The 17,828-nt window shown below is 39.1% G+C and overlaps 1 protein-coding gene across 1 annotated transcript in view; it reads left to right on the top strand.

Annotated features, from left to right (window-relative positions):
* Positions 1-17,828, top strand: part of LOC140470123 (mitochondrial carnitine/acylcarnitine carrier protein-like) — a 224,739-nt gene that overhangs the window by 34,697 nt on the left and 172,214 nt on the right. The window lies entirely within an intron of this gene.

Raw genomic sequence — 17,828 nt, forward strand, 5'->3', positions numbered from 1 at the left:
TCAAAACGACACACACTCAAAAACACACACACTCAAAAACACACACACTCTCAAAACGACACACTCAAAACCACACACACTCAAAAACACACACTCTCCAAAACACACACACTCAAAAAAACACACACTCTCAAAACGACACACACTCAAAAACACACACACTCAAAACGACACACACTCAAAAACACACACTCTCAAAAACACACACTCTCAAAAACACACACACTCAAAAACACACACACTCAAAAACACACACATTCTCAAAACGACACACACTCAAAAACACACACACTCTCAAAAACACACACACTCTCAAAACGACACACACTCAAAAACACACACACACTCGCAAAAAGACACACTCTCAAAACGACACACACTCAAAAACACACACTCTCAAAAACACACACATTCTCAAAACGACACACACTCAAAAACACACACACTCAAAAACACACACACTCTCAAAAAGACACACTCTCAAAACGACACACACTCAAAAACACACACACTCAAATACACACACACACAAAAAAACACACACTCTCAAAACGACACACATACAAAACCACACACACTCTCAAAACGACACACACTCAAAAACACACACTCTCAAAAACACACACACTCTCAAAACGACACCCACTCAAAAACACACACACTCAAAAACACAGACACACTCTCAAAAACACACACACACTCTCAAAAAGACACACTCTCAAAACGACACACATTCAAAAACACACACTCTCAAAAACGCACACACTCAAAAAAACACGCACACACTCAAAACGACACACACTCAAAAACACACACTCTCAAAAACACACACACTCTCAAAAACACACACTCTCAAAATGACACACACACTCAAAAACACACACATTCTCAAAACGACACACACTCAAAAACACACACATTCTCAAAACGACACACACTCAAAAACACACACACTCAAAAACACACACACACTCTCAAAAACACACACACACTCAAAAACATACACATTCTCAAAACGACACACACTCAAAAACACACACACTCAAAACACACACTCTCAAAAAAACACACTCACACTCAAAACGACACACACTCAAAAACACACACTCTCAAAAACGCACACACTCTCAAAAACACACACTCTCAAAATGACACACACACTCAAAAACACACACATTCTCAAAACGACACACACTCAAAAACACACACAATCAAAAACACACACACTCAAAAACACACACACACTCTCAAAAACACACACACACACTCAAAAACATACACATTCTCAAAACGACACACACTCAAAAACACACACACTCAAAAACACACACTCTCAAAAAAACACACACACACTCAAAACGACACACACTCAAAAACACACACTCTCAAAAACGCACACACTCTCAAAAACACACACTCTCAAAATGACACACACACTCAAAAACACACACATTCTCAAAACGACACACACTCAAAAACACACACACTCAAAAACACACACATTCTCAAAACGACACACACTCAAAAACACACACACTCGAAAACACACACACTCTCAAAACGACACACACTCAAAAACACACACACTCAAAAACACACACACTCAAAAAAACACACACTCTCAAAACGACACACACTCAAAAACACACACACTCTCAAAAAGACACACTCTCAAAACGACACACACTCAAAAACACACACACTCAAAAACACACACACACAAAAAAACACACACTCTCAAAACGACACACATACAAAACCACACACACTCTCAAAACGACACACACTCAAAAACACACACACTCAAAAACACACACACTCTCAAAACGACACACTCAAAACCACACACACTCAAAAACACACACTCTCCAAAACACACACACTCAAAAAAACACACACTCTCAAAACGACACACACTCAAAAACACACACACACAAAACGACACACACTCAAAAACACACACTCTCAAAAACACACACACTCAAAAACACACACATTCTCAAAACGACACACACTCAAAAACACACACACTCTCAAAAACACAGACACACTCTCAAAAACACACACACACTCTCAAAAAGACACACTCTCAAAACGACACACATACAAAACCACACACACTCTCAAAACGACACACACTCAAAAACACACACACTCAAAAACACACACACTCTCAAAACGACACACTCAAAACCACACACACTCAAAAACACACACTCTCCAAAACACACACACTCAAAAAAACACACACTCTCAAAACGACACACACTCAAAAACACACACACTCAAAACGACACACACTCAAAAACACACACTCTCAAAAACACACACTCTCAAAAACACACACACTCAAAAACACACACATTCTCAAAACGACACACACTCAAAAACACACACACTCTCAAAAACACACACACTCTCAAAAACACACACACACTCTCAAAAACACACACATTCTCAAAACGACACACACTCAAAAACACACACACACTCTCAAAAAGACACACTCTCAAAACGACACACACTCAAAAACACACACTCTCAAAAACACACACACTCAAAAACACAGACACACTCTCAAAAACACACACACACTCTCAAAAAGACACACTCTCAAAACGACACACACTCAAAAACACACACTCTCAAAAACACACACTCTCAAAAACACACACATTCTCAAAACGACACACACTCAAAAACACACACACTCAAAAACACACACACTCTCAAAAACACACACTCTCAAAACGACACACACTCAAAAACACACACACTCAAATACACACACACACAAAAAAACACACACTCTCAAAACGACACACATACAAAACCACACACACTCTCAAAACGACACACACTCAAAAACACACACACTCTAAAACACACACACTCTCAAAACGACACACTCAAAACCACACACACTCAAAAACACACACTCTCCAAAACACACACACTCAAAAAAACACACACTCTCAAAACGACACACACTCAAAAACACACACACTCAAAAACACACACTCTCAAAAACACACACTCTCAAAAACAAACACACTCAAAAACACACACACTCAAAAACACACACATTCTCAAAACGACACACACTCAAAAACACACACACTCTCAAAAACACAGACACACTCTCAAAAACACACACACACTCTCAAAAAGACACACTCTCAAAACGATACACATACAAAACCACACACACTCTCAAAACGACACACACTCAAAAACACACACACTCAAAAACACACACACTCTCAAAACGACACACTCAAAACCACACACACTCAAAAACACACACTCTCCAAAACACACACACTCAAAAAAACACACACTCTCAAAACGACACACACTCAAAAACACACACACTCAAAAACACACACTCTCAAAAACACACACTCTCAAAAACACACACACTCAAAAACACACACACTCAAAAACACACACTCTCAAAAACACACACTCTCAAAAACACACACACTCAAAAACACACACTCTCAAAAACACACACATTCTCAAAACGACACACACTCAAAAACACACACACTCAAAAACACAGACACACTCTCAAAAACACACACATACTCTCAAAAAGACACACTCTCAAAACGACACACACTCAAAAACACACACTCTCAAAAACGCACACACTCAAAAAAACACACACTCAAAAACACACACACACTCAAAACGACACACACTCAAAAACACACACTCTCAAAAACACACACACTCTCAAAAACACACACTCTCAAAATGACACACACACTCAAAAACACACACATTCTCAAAACGACACACACTCAAAAACACACACACTCAAAAACACACACATTCTCAAAACGACACACACTCAAAAACACACACACTCAAAAACACACACACACTCTCAAAAACACACACACACTCAAAAACATACACATTCTCAAAACGACACACACTCAAAAACACACACACTCAAAAACACACACTCTCAAAAAAACACACACACACTCAAAACGACACACACTCAAAAACACACACTCTCAAAAACGCACACACTCTCAAAAACACACACTCTCAAAATGACACACACACTCAAAAACACACACATTCTCAAAACGACACACACTCAAAAACACACACAATCAAAAACACACACACTCAAAAACACACACACACTCTCAAAAACACACACACACACTCAAAAACATACACATTCTCAAAACGACACACACTCAAAAACACACACACTCAAAAACACACACTCTCAAAAAAACACACACACACTCAAAACGACACACACTCAAAAACACACACTCTCAAAAACACACACACTCTCAAAAACACACACTCTCAAAATGACACACACACTCAAAAACACACACATTCTCAAAACGACACACACTCAAAAACACACACACTCAAAAACACACACATTCTCAAAACGACACACACTCAAAAACACACACACTCGAAAACACACACACTCTCAAAACGACACACACTCAAAAACACACACACTCAAAAACACACACACTCAAAAAAACACACACTCTCAAAACGACACACACTCAAAAACACACACACTCAAAAACACACACACTCTCAAAAAGACACACTCTCAAAACGACACACACTCAAAAACACACACACTCAAAAACACACACACACAAAAAAACACACACTCTCAAAACGACACACATACAAAACCACACACACTCTCAAAACGACACACACTCAAAAACACACACACTCAAAAACACACACACTCTCAAAACGACACACTCAAAACCACACACACTCAAAAACACACACTCTCCAAAACACACACACTCAAAAAAACACACACTCTCAAAACGACACACACTCAAAAACACACACACACAAAACGACACACACTCAAAAACACACACTCTCAAAAACACACACTCTCAAAAACACACACACTCAAAAACACACACATTCTCAAAACGACACACACTCAAAAACACACACACTCTCAAAAACACAGACACACTCTCAAAAACACACACACACTCTCAAAAAGACACACTCTCAAAACGACACACATACAAAACCACACACACTCTCAAAACGACACACACTCAAAAACACACACACTCAAAAACACACACACTCTCAAACCAACACACACACAAAAACACACACTCTCAAAAACACACACTCAAAAACACACACACTTTCAAACCGACACACACTCAAAAACACACACTCTCAAAAACACACACTCTCAAAAACACATACACTCTCAAAATGACACACACTCAAAAACATACACACTCAAAAACACACACACTCTCAAAACGACACACACTCAAAAACACACACAATCTCAAAACGACACACACTCAAAAACACACACTCTCAAAAACACACACACTCAAAAACACACACACTCTCAAACCAACACACACACAAAAACACACACTCTCAAAAACACACACTCAAAAACACACACACTCTCAAACCGACACACACTCAAAAACACACACTAAAAACACACACACTCAAAAAGACACTCTGAAACCGACACACACTCAAAAACACACTCTCAAAAACTCACAAACTCAAAAACACACACTCTCAAAAACACACACACTCAAAAACACACACTCTCAAAAACACACACACTCAAAAACACACACACTCTCAAAAACACACACACTCTCAAAACACACACACTCTCAAAACACACACACTCTCAAAACACACACACTCTCAAAACGACTCACACTCAAAAACACACACTCAAAAACACACACACTCTCAAAACGACACACACTCAAAAACACACTCTCAAAAAAACACACACTCAAAAACACACACACTCTCACAACAACACACACTCACAAACACACAATCTCAAAACGACACACACTCAAAAACACACACACTCTCAAACCGACACACACTCAAAAACACACACACTCAAAAACACACACACACTCAAAAACACACACTCAAAAACACACACACTCTCAAAACGACACACACTCACAAACACACACGCTCAAAAACACATACACACTCAAAAACACACACACTCTCAAACCGACACACACTCAAAAACACACACTCTCAAAAACACACACTCAAAAACACACACACTCTCAAAACGACACACACTCAAAAACACACACTCTCAAAAACACACACTCTCAAAAACACACACTCTCAAAAACACACACACTCAAAAACACACACACTCAAAAACACACACTCTCAAAAACACACACTCAAAAACACACACTCTCAAAAACACACACACTCAAAAACACACACACTCTCAAAAACACACACACTCAAAAACACACACACTCTCAAAAACACACACTCAAAAACACACACACTCTCAAACCGACACACACACAAAAACACACACTCTCAAAAACACACTCTCCAAAACACACACAATCTCAAAATGACACACACTCAAAAACACACACACTCAAAAACACACACACTCAAAAACACACACTCCCAAAAACACACACACTCAAAAACACACACACTCAAAAACACACACTCTCAAAACTACACACACTCAAAAACACACACTCTCAAAAACACACACACTCTCAAAAACACACACTCTCAAAACGACACACTCAAAACCACACACACTCAAAAACACACACTCTCCAAAACACACACACTCAAAAAAACACACACTCTCAAAACGACACACACTCAAAAACACACACACTCAAAACGACACACACTCAAAAACACACACTCTCAAAAACACACACTCTCAAAAACACACACACTCAAAAACACACACATTCTCAAAACGACACACACTCAAAAACACACACACTCTCAAAAACACAGACACACTCTCAAAAACACACACACTCTCAAACCGACACACACTCAAAAACACACACTAAAAACACACACACTCAAAAAGACACTCTGAAACCGACACACACTCAAAAACACACTCTCAAAAACTCACAAACTCAAAAACACACACTCTCAAAAACACACACACTCAAAAACACACACTCTCAAAAACACACACACTCAAAAACACACACACTCTCAAAAACACACACACTCTCAAAACACACACACTCTCAAAACACACACACTCTCAAAACACACACACTCTCAAAACGACTCACACTCAAAAACACACACTCTCAAAAACACACACACTCTCAAAACGACACACACTCTCAAAACACACACACTCTCAAAACACACACACTCTCAAAACACACACACTCTCAAAACACACACACTCTCAAAACGACTCACACTCAAAAACACACACTCTCAAAAACGCACACACTCAAAAAAACACACACTCAAAAACACACACACACTCAAAACGACACACACTCAAAAACACACACTCTCAAAAACACACACACTCTCAAAAACACACACTCTCAAAATGACACACACACTCAAAAACACACACATTCTCAAAACGACACACACTCAAAAACACACACACTCAAAAACACACACATTCTCAAAACGACACACACTCAAAAACACACACACTCAAAAACACACACACACTCTCAAAAACACACACACACTCAAAAACATACACATTCTCAAAACGACACACACTCAAAAACACACACACTCAAAAACACACACTCTCAAAAAAACACACACACACTCAAAACGACACACACTCAAAAACACACACTCTCAAAAACGCACACACTCTCAAAAACACACACTCTCAAAATGACACACACACTCAAAAACACACACATTCTCAAAACGACACACACTCAAAAACACACACAATCAAAAACACACACACTCAAAAACACACACACACTCTCAAAAACACACACACACACTCAAAAACATACACATTCTCAAAACGACACACACTCAAAAACACACACACTCAAAAACACACACTCTCAAAAAAACACACACACACTCAAAACGACACACACTCAAAAACACACACTCTCAAAAACACACACACTCTCAAAAACACACACTCTCAAAATGACACACACACTCAAAAACACACACATTCTCAAAACGACACACACTCAAAAACACACACACTCAAAAACACACACATTCTCAAAACGACACACACTCAAAAACACACACACTCGAAAACACACACACTCTCAAAACGACACACACTCAAAAACACACACACTCAAAAACACACACACTCAAAAAAACACACACTCTCAAAACGACACACACTCAAAAACACACACACTCAAAAACACACACACTCTCAAAAAGACACACTCTCAAAACGACACACACTCAAAAACACACACACTCAAAAACACACACACACAAAAAAACACACACTCTCAAAACGACACACATACAAAACCACACACACTCTCAAAACGACACACACTCAAAAACACACACACTCAAAAACACACACACTCTCAAAACGACACACTCAAAACCACACACACTCAAAAACACACACTCTCCAAAACACACACACTCAAAAAAACACACACTCTCAAAACGACACACACTCAAAAACACACACACACAAAACGACACACACTCAAAAACACACACTCTCAAAAACACACACTCTCAAAAACACACACACTCAAAAACACACACATTCTCAAAACGACACACACTCAAAAACACACACACTCTCAAAAACACAGACACACTCTCAAAAACACACACACACTCTCAAAAAGACACACTCTCAAAACGACACACATACAAAACCACACACACTCTCAAAACGACACACACTCAAAAACACACACACTCAAAAACACACACACTCTCAAACCAACACACACACAAAAACACACACTCTCAAAAACACACACTCAAAAACACACACACTTTCAAACCGACACACACTCAAAAACACACACTCTCAAAAACACACACTCTCAAAAACACATACACTCTCAAAATGACACACACTCAAAAACATACACACTCAAAAACACACACACTCTCAAAACGACACACACTCAAAAACACACACAATCTCAAAACGACACACACTCAAAAACACACACTCTCAAAAACACACACACTCAAAAACACACACACTCTCAAACCAACACACACACAAAAACACACACTCTCAAAAACACACACTCAAAAACACACACACTCTCAAACCGACACACACTCAAAAACACACACTAAAAACACACACACTCAAAAAGACACTCTGAAACCGACACACACTCAAAAACACACTCTCAAAAACTCACAAACTCAAAAACACACACTCTCAAAAACACACACACTCAAAAACACACACTCTCAAAAACACACACACTCAAAAACACACACACTCTCAAAAACACACACACTCTCAAAACACACACACTCTCAAAACACACACACTCTCAAAACACACACACTCTCAAAACGACTCACACTCAAAAACACACACTCAAAAACACACACACTCTCAAAACGACACACACTCAAAAACACACTCTCAAAAAAACACACACTCAAAAACACACACACTCTCACAACAACACACACTCACAAACACACAATCTCAAAACGACACACACTCAAAAACACACACACTCTCAAACCGACACACACTCAAAAACACACACACTCAAAAACACACACACACTCAAAAACACACACTCAAAAACACACACACTCTCAAAACGACACACACTCAAAACACACACTCTCAAAAACACACACACTCTCAAAACGACACACACTCACAAACACACACGCTCAAAAACACATACACACTCAAAAACACACACACTCTCAAACCGACACACACTCAAAAACACACACTCTCAAAAACACACACTCAAAAACACACACACTCTCAAAACGACACACACTCAAAAACACACACTCTCAAAAACACACACTCTCAAAAACACACACTCTCAAAAACACACACACTCAAAAACACACACACTCAAAAACACACACTCTCAAAAACACACACTCAAAAACACACACTCTCAAAAACACACACACTCAAAAACACACACACTCTCAAAAACACACACACTCAAAAACACACACACTCTCAAAAACACACACTCAAAAACACACACACTCTCAAACCGACACACACACAAAAACACACACTCTCAAAAACACACTCTCCAAAACACACACAATCTCAAAATGACACACACTCAAAAACACACACACTCAAAAACACACACACTCAAAAACACACACTCCCAAAAACACACACACTCAAAAACACACACACTCAAAAACACACACTCTCAAAACTACACACACTCAAAAACACACACTCTCAAAAACACACACACTCTCAAAAACACACACTCTCAAAACGACACACTCAAAACCACACACACTCAAAAACACACACTCTCCAAAACACACACACTCAAAAAAACACACACTCTCAAAACGACACACACTCAAAAACACACACACTCAAAACGACACACACTCAAAAACACACACTCTCAAAAACACACACTCTCAAAAACACACACACTCAAAAACACACACATTCTCAAAACGACACACACTCAAAAACACACACACTCTCAAAAACACAGACACACTCTCAAAAACACACACACTCTCAAACCGACACACACTCAAAAACACACACTAAAAACACACACACTCAAAAAGACACTCTGAAACCGACACACACTCAAAAACACACTCTCAAAAACTCACAAACTCAAAAACACACACTCTCAAAAACACACACACTCAAAAACACACACTCTCAAAAACACACACACTCAAAAACACACACACTCTCAAAAACACACACACTCTCAAAACACACACACTCTCAAAACACACACACTCTCAAAACACACACACTCTCAAAACGACTCACACTCAAAAACACACACTCTCAAAAACACACACACTCTCAAAACGACACACACTCAAAAACACACTCTCAAAAAAACACACACTCAAAAACACACACACTCTCACAACAACACACACTCACAAACACACAATCTCAAAACGACACACACTCAAAAACACACACACTCTCAAACCGACACACACTCAAAAACACACACACTCAAAAACACACACACACTCAAAAACACACACTCAAAAACACACACACTCTCAAAACGACACACACTCAAAACACACACTCTCAAAAACACACACACTCTCAAAACGACACACACTCACAAACACACACGCTCAAAAACACATACACACTCAAAAACACACACACTCTCAAACCGACACACACTCAAAAACACACACTCTCAAAAACACACACTCAAAAACACACACACTCTCAAAACGACACACACTCAAAAACACACACTCTCAAAAACACACACTCTCAAAAACACACACTCTCAAAAACACACACACTCAAAAACACACACACTCAAAAACACACACTCTCAAAAACACACACTCAAAAACACACACTCTCAAAAACACACACACTCAAAAACACACACACTCTCAAAAACACACACACTCAAAAACACACACACTCTCAAAAACACACACTCAAAAACACACACACTCTCAAACCGACACACACACAAAAACACACACTCTCAAAAACACACTGTCCAAAACACACACAATCTCAAAATGACACACACTCAAAAACACACACACTCAAAAACACACACACTCAAAAACACACACTCCCAAAAACACACACACTCAAAAACACACACACTCAAAAACACACACTCTCAAAACTACACACACTCAAAAACACACACTCTCAAAAACACACACACTCTCAAAAACACACACTCTCAAAACGACACACTCAAAACCACACACACTCAAAAACACACACTCTCCAAAACACACACACTCAAAAAAACACACACTCTCAAAACGACACACACTCAAAAACACACACACTCAAAACGACACACACTCAAAAACACACACTCTCAAAAACACACACTCTCAAAAACACACACACTCAAAAACACACACATTCTCAAAACGACACACACTCAAAAACACACACACTCAAAAACACACACACTCAAAAACACACACTCCCAAAAACACACACACTCAAAAACACACACACTCAAAAACACACACTCTCAAAACTACACACACTCAAAAACACACACTCTCAAAAACACACACACTCTCAAAAACACACACACTCTCAAAACGACACACACTCACAAACACACACGCTCAAAAACACATACACACTCAAAAACACACACACTCTCAAACCGACACACACTCAAAAACACACACTCTCAAAAACACACACTCTCAAAAACACACACACTCTCAAAACGACACACACTCAAAAACACACACTCTCAAAAACACACACTCTCAAAAACACACACTCTCAAAAACACACACACTCAAAAACACACACACTCAAAAACACACACTCTCAAAAACACACACTCAAAAACACACACTCTCAAAAACACACACACTCAAAAACACACACACTCTCAAAAACACACACTCAAAAACACACACACTCTCAAACCGACACACACACAAAAACACACACTCTCAAAAACACACTCTCCAAAACACACACAATCTCAAAATGACACACACTCAAAAACACACACACTCAAAAACACACACACTCAAAAACACACACTCCCAAAAACACACACACTCAAAAACACACACACTCAAAAACACACACTCTCAAAACTACACACACTCAAAAACACACACTCTCAAAAACACACACACTCTCAAAAACACACACTCTCAAAACCACACACACTCAAAAACACACACTCTCAAAACGACACACACTCAAAAACACACACTCTCAAAAACACACACACTCTCAAAAACACACACTCTCAAAAAGACACACTATCAAAACGACACACTCTCAAAAACACACACACTCAAAAACACACACACTCTCAAAACGACACACACTCTAAAACACACACTCTCAAAAACACACACACTCAAAAACACACACACTCGAAAACACACACACTCTCAAAACGACACACACTCAAAAACACACACACACTCAAAAACACACACTCTCAAAAACACACACTCTCAAAAACACACACACTCTCAAAAAGAGACACTCTCAAAACGAAACACACTCAAAAACACACACACTCTCAAAAAGACACACTCTCAAAATGAAACACACTCAAAAACACACACTCTCAAAAACACAGACTCTCAAAAACACACACACTCTCAAAACGACACACACTCAAAAACACACACACTCAAATACACACACATTCTCAAAACGACACACACTCAAAAACACACACACTCAAAAACACACACACTCAAAAACACACACACTCAAAAACACACACTCTCAAAAACACACACACTCAAAAACACACACTCTGAAAAACACACACACTCTCAAAAACACACACACCTCTCAAAACGACACACTCAAAACCACACACACTCAAAAACACACACTCTCAAAAACACACACACTCAAAAAAACACACACTCAAAAAAACACACACTCTCAAAACGACACACACTCAAAAACACACACACTCAAAAACACACACTCTCAAAAACACACACACTCTCAAAAACACACACACTCTCAAAACGACACACTCAAAACCACACACACTCAAAAACACACACTCTCCAAAACACACACACTCAAAAAAACACACACTCTCAAAACGACACACACTCAAAAACACACACACTCAAAAACACACACTCTCCAAAACACACACACTCAAAAAAACACACACTCTCAAAACGACACACACTCAAAAACACACACTCTCAAAAACACACACTCTCAAAAACACACACACTCAAAAACACACACACTCAAAAACACACACATTCTCAAAACGACACACACTCAAAAACACACACACTCAAAAACACACACACACAAAAAAACACACACTCTCAAAACGACACACATACAAAACCACACACACTCTCAAAACGACACACACTCAAAAACACACACATTCTCAAAACGACACACACTCAAAAACACACACACTCTCAAAAACACAGACACACTCTCAAAAAGACACACTCTCAAAACGACACACATACAAAACCACACACACTCTCAAAACGACACACACTCAAAAACACACACACTCAAAAACACACACACTCTCAAAACGACACACTCAAAACCACACACACTCTCAAAACGACACACACTCAAAAACACACACACTCAAAAACACACACACTCTCAAAACGACACACACTCAAAAACACACACACTCTCAAAAACACACACACACTCTCAAAAAGACACACTCTCAAAACGACACACATACAAAACCACACACACTCTCAAAACGACACACACTCAAAAACACACACACTCAAAAACACACACACTCTCAAAACGACACACTCAAAACCACACACACTCAAAAACACACACTCTCCAAAACACACACACTCAAAAAAACACACACTCTCAAAACGACACACACTCAAAAACACACACATTCAAAACGACACACACTCAAAAACACACACTCTCAAAAACACACACTCTCAAAAACACACACTCTCAAAAACACACACTCTCAAAAACACACACACTCAAAAACACACACACTCAAAAACACACACATTCTCAAAACGACACACACTCAAAAACACACACACTCTCAAAAACACACACACTCTCAAAACGACACACACTCAAAAACACACACACACTCTCAAAAAGACACACTCTCAAAACGACACACACTCAAAAACACACACTCTCAAAAACACACACACTCAAAAACACAGACACACTCTCAAAAACACACACACACTCTCAAAAAGACACACTCTCAAAACGACACACACTCAAAAACACACACTCTCAAAAACGCACACACTCAAAAAAACACACACACACTCAAAACGACACACACTCAAAAACACACACTCTCAAAAACACACACTCTCAAAAAAACACACACTCTCAAAACGACACACACTCAAAAACACACACACTCAAAAACACACACTCTCAAAAACACACACACTCAAAAAAACACACACTCAAAAAAACACACACTCTCAAAACGACACACACTCAAAAACACACACACTCAAAAACACACACACTCAAAAACACACACACTCTCAAAACGACACACTCAAAACCACACACACTCAAAAACACACACTCTCCAAAACACACACACTCAAAAAAACACACACTCTCAAAACGACACACACTCAAAAACACACACTCTCAAAAACACACACTCTCAAAAACACACACACTCAAAAACACACACACTCAAAAACACACACATTCTCAAAACGACACACACTCAAAAACACACACACTCAAAAACACACACACAAAAAAAAACACACACTCTCAAAACGACACACATACAAAACCACACACACTCTCAAAACGACACACACTCAAAAACACACACTCTCTCAAAAACACACACACTATCAAAACGACACACACTCAAAAACACACACACTCAAAAACACACACACTCTCAAAAACACACACACTCTAAAAACGACACACACTCAAAAACACACACACTCAAAAACACACACACTCAAAAACACACACACACTCAAAAACACACACACTCAAAAACACACACACTCTCAAAACGACACACACTCAAAAACACACACACTCAAAAACACACACACACTCAAAACGACACACACTCAAAAACACACACACACTAAAAAAACCCACACACACTCAAAACGACACACACTCAAAAACACACACTCTCAAAAACACACTCTCAAAAACACACACTCTCAAAAACACACACACTCAAAAACACACACACTCAAAAACACACACACTCTCAAAAACACACACACCTCTCAAAACGACACACTCAAAACCACACACACTCAAAAACACACACTCTCAAAAACACACACACCTCTCAAAACGACACACACTCAAAAACACACACACTCAAAAACACACACACTCTCAAAAACACACACACCTCTCAAAACGACACACTCAAAACCACACACACTCAAAAACACACACACTCAAAAAAACACACACTCTCAAAACGACACACACTCAAAAACACACACACTCAAAAACACACACACTCTCAAAAAGACACACTCTCAAAACGACACACACTCAAAAACACACACACTCAAAAACACACACACACAAAAAAACACACACTCTCAAAACGACACACATACAAAACCACACACACTCTCAAAACGACACACACTCAAAAACACACACACTCAAAAACACACACACTCTCAAAACGACACACTCAAAACCACACACACTCAAAAACACACACTCTCCAAAACACACACACTCAAAAAAACACACACTCTCAAAACGACACACACTCAAAAACACACACACACACAAAACGACACACACTCAAAAACACACACTCTCAAAAACACACACTCTCAAAAACACACACACTCAAAAACACACACACTCAAAAACACACACATTCTCAAAACGACACACACTCAAAAACACACACACTCAAAAACACACACACACAAAAAAAAAAACACTCTCAAAACGACACACATACAAAACCACACACACCCTCAAAACGACACACACTCAAAAACACACACATTCTCAAAACGACACACACTCAAAAACACACACACTCTCAAAAACACAGACACACTCTCAAAAAGACACACTCTCAAAACGACACACATACAAAACCACACACACTCTCAAAACGACACACACTCAAAAACACACACACTCAAAAACACACACACTCTCAAAACGACACACTCAAAACCACACACACTCAAAAACACACACTCTCCAAAACACACACACTCAAAAAAACACACACTCTCAAAACGACACACACTCAAAAACACACAGACTCAAAACGACACACACTCAAAAACACACACTCTCAAAAACACACACTCTCAAAAACACACACACTCAAAAACACACACACTCAAAAACACACATTCTCAAAATGACACACACTCAAAAACACACACACTCTCAAAAACACACACACTCTCAAAACGACACACACTCAAAAACACACACACACTCTCAAAAAGACACACTCTCAAAACGACACACACTCAAAAACACACACTCTCAAAAACACACACACTCAAAAACACAGACACACTCTCAAAAACACACACACACTCTCAAAAAGACACACTCTCAAAACGACACACACTCAAAAACACACACTCTCAAAAACGCACACACTCAAAAAAACACACACACACTCAAAACGACACACACTCAAAAACACACACTCTCAAAAACACACACTCTCAAAAACACACACATTCTCAAAACGACACACACTCAAAAACACACACACTCAAAAACACACACACTCTCAAAAAGACACACTCTCAAAACGACACACACTCAAAAACACACACACTCAAATACACACACACACAAAAAAACACACACTCTCAAAACAACACACATACAAAACCACACACACTCTCAAAACGACACACACTCAAAAACACACACTCTCAAAAACACACACACTCTCAAAACGACACACACTCAAAAACACACACACTCAAAAACACAGACACACTCTCAAAAACACACACACACTCTCAAAAAGACACACTCTCAAAACGACACACACTCAAAAACACACACTCTCAAAAACGCACACACTCAAAAAAACACGCACACACTCAAAACGACACACACTCAAAAACACACACTCTCAAAAACACACACACTCTCAAAAACACACACTCTCAAAATGACACACACACTCAAAAACACACACATTCTCAAAACGACACACACTCAAAAACACACACACTCAAAAACACACACATTCTCAAAACGACACACACTCAAAAAC

This window comes from Chiloscyllium punctatum, chromosome 50 (genome assembly GCF_047496795.1).
Source record: "Chiloscyllium punctatum isolate Juve2018m chromosome 50, sChiPun1.3, whole genome shotgun sequence".
Lineage (NCBI taxonomy): Eukaryota > Metazoa > Chordata > Chondrichthyes > Orectolobiformes > Hemiscylliidae > Chiloscyllium > Chiloscyllium punctatum.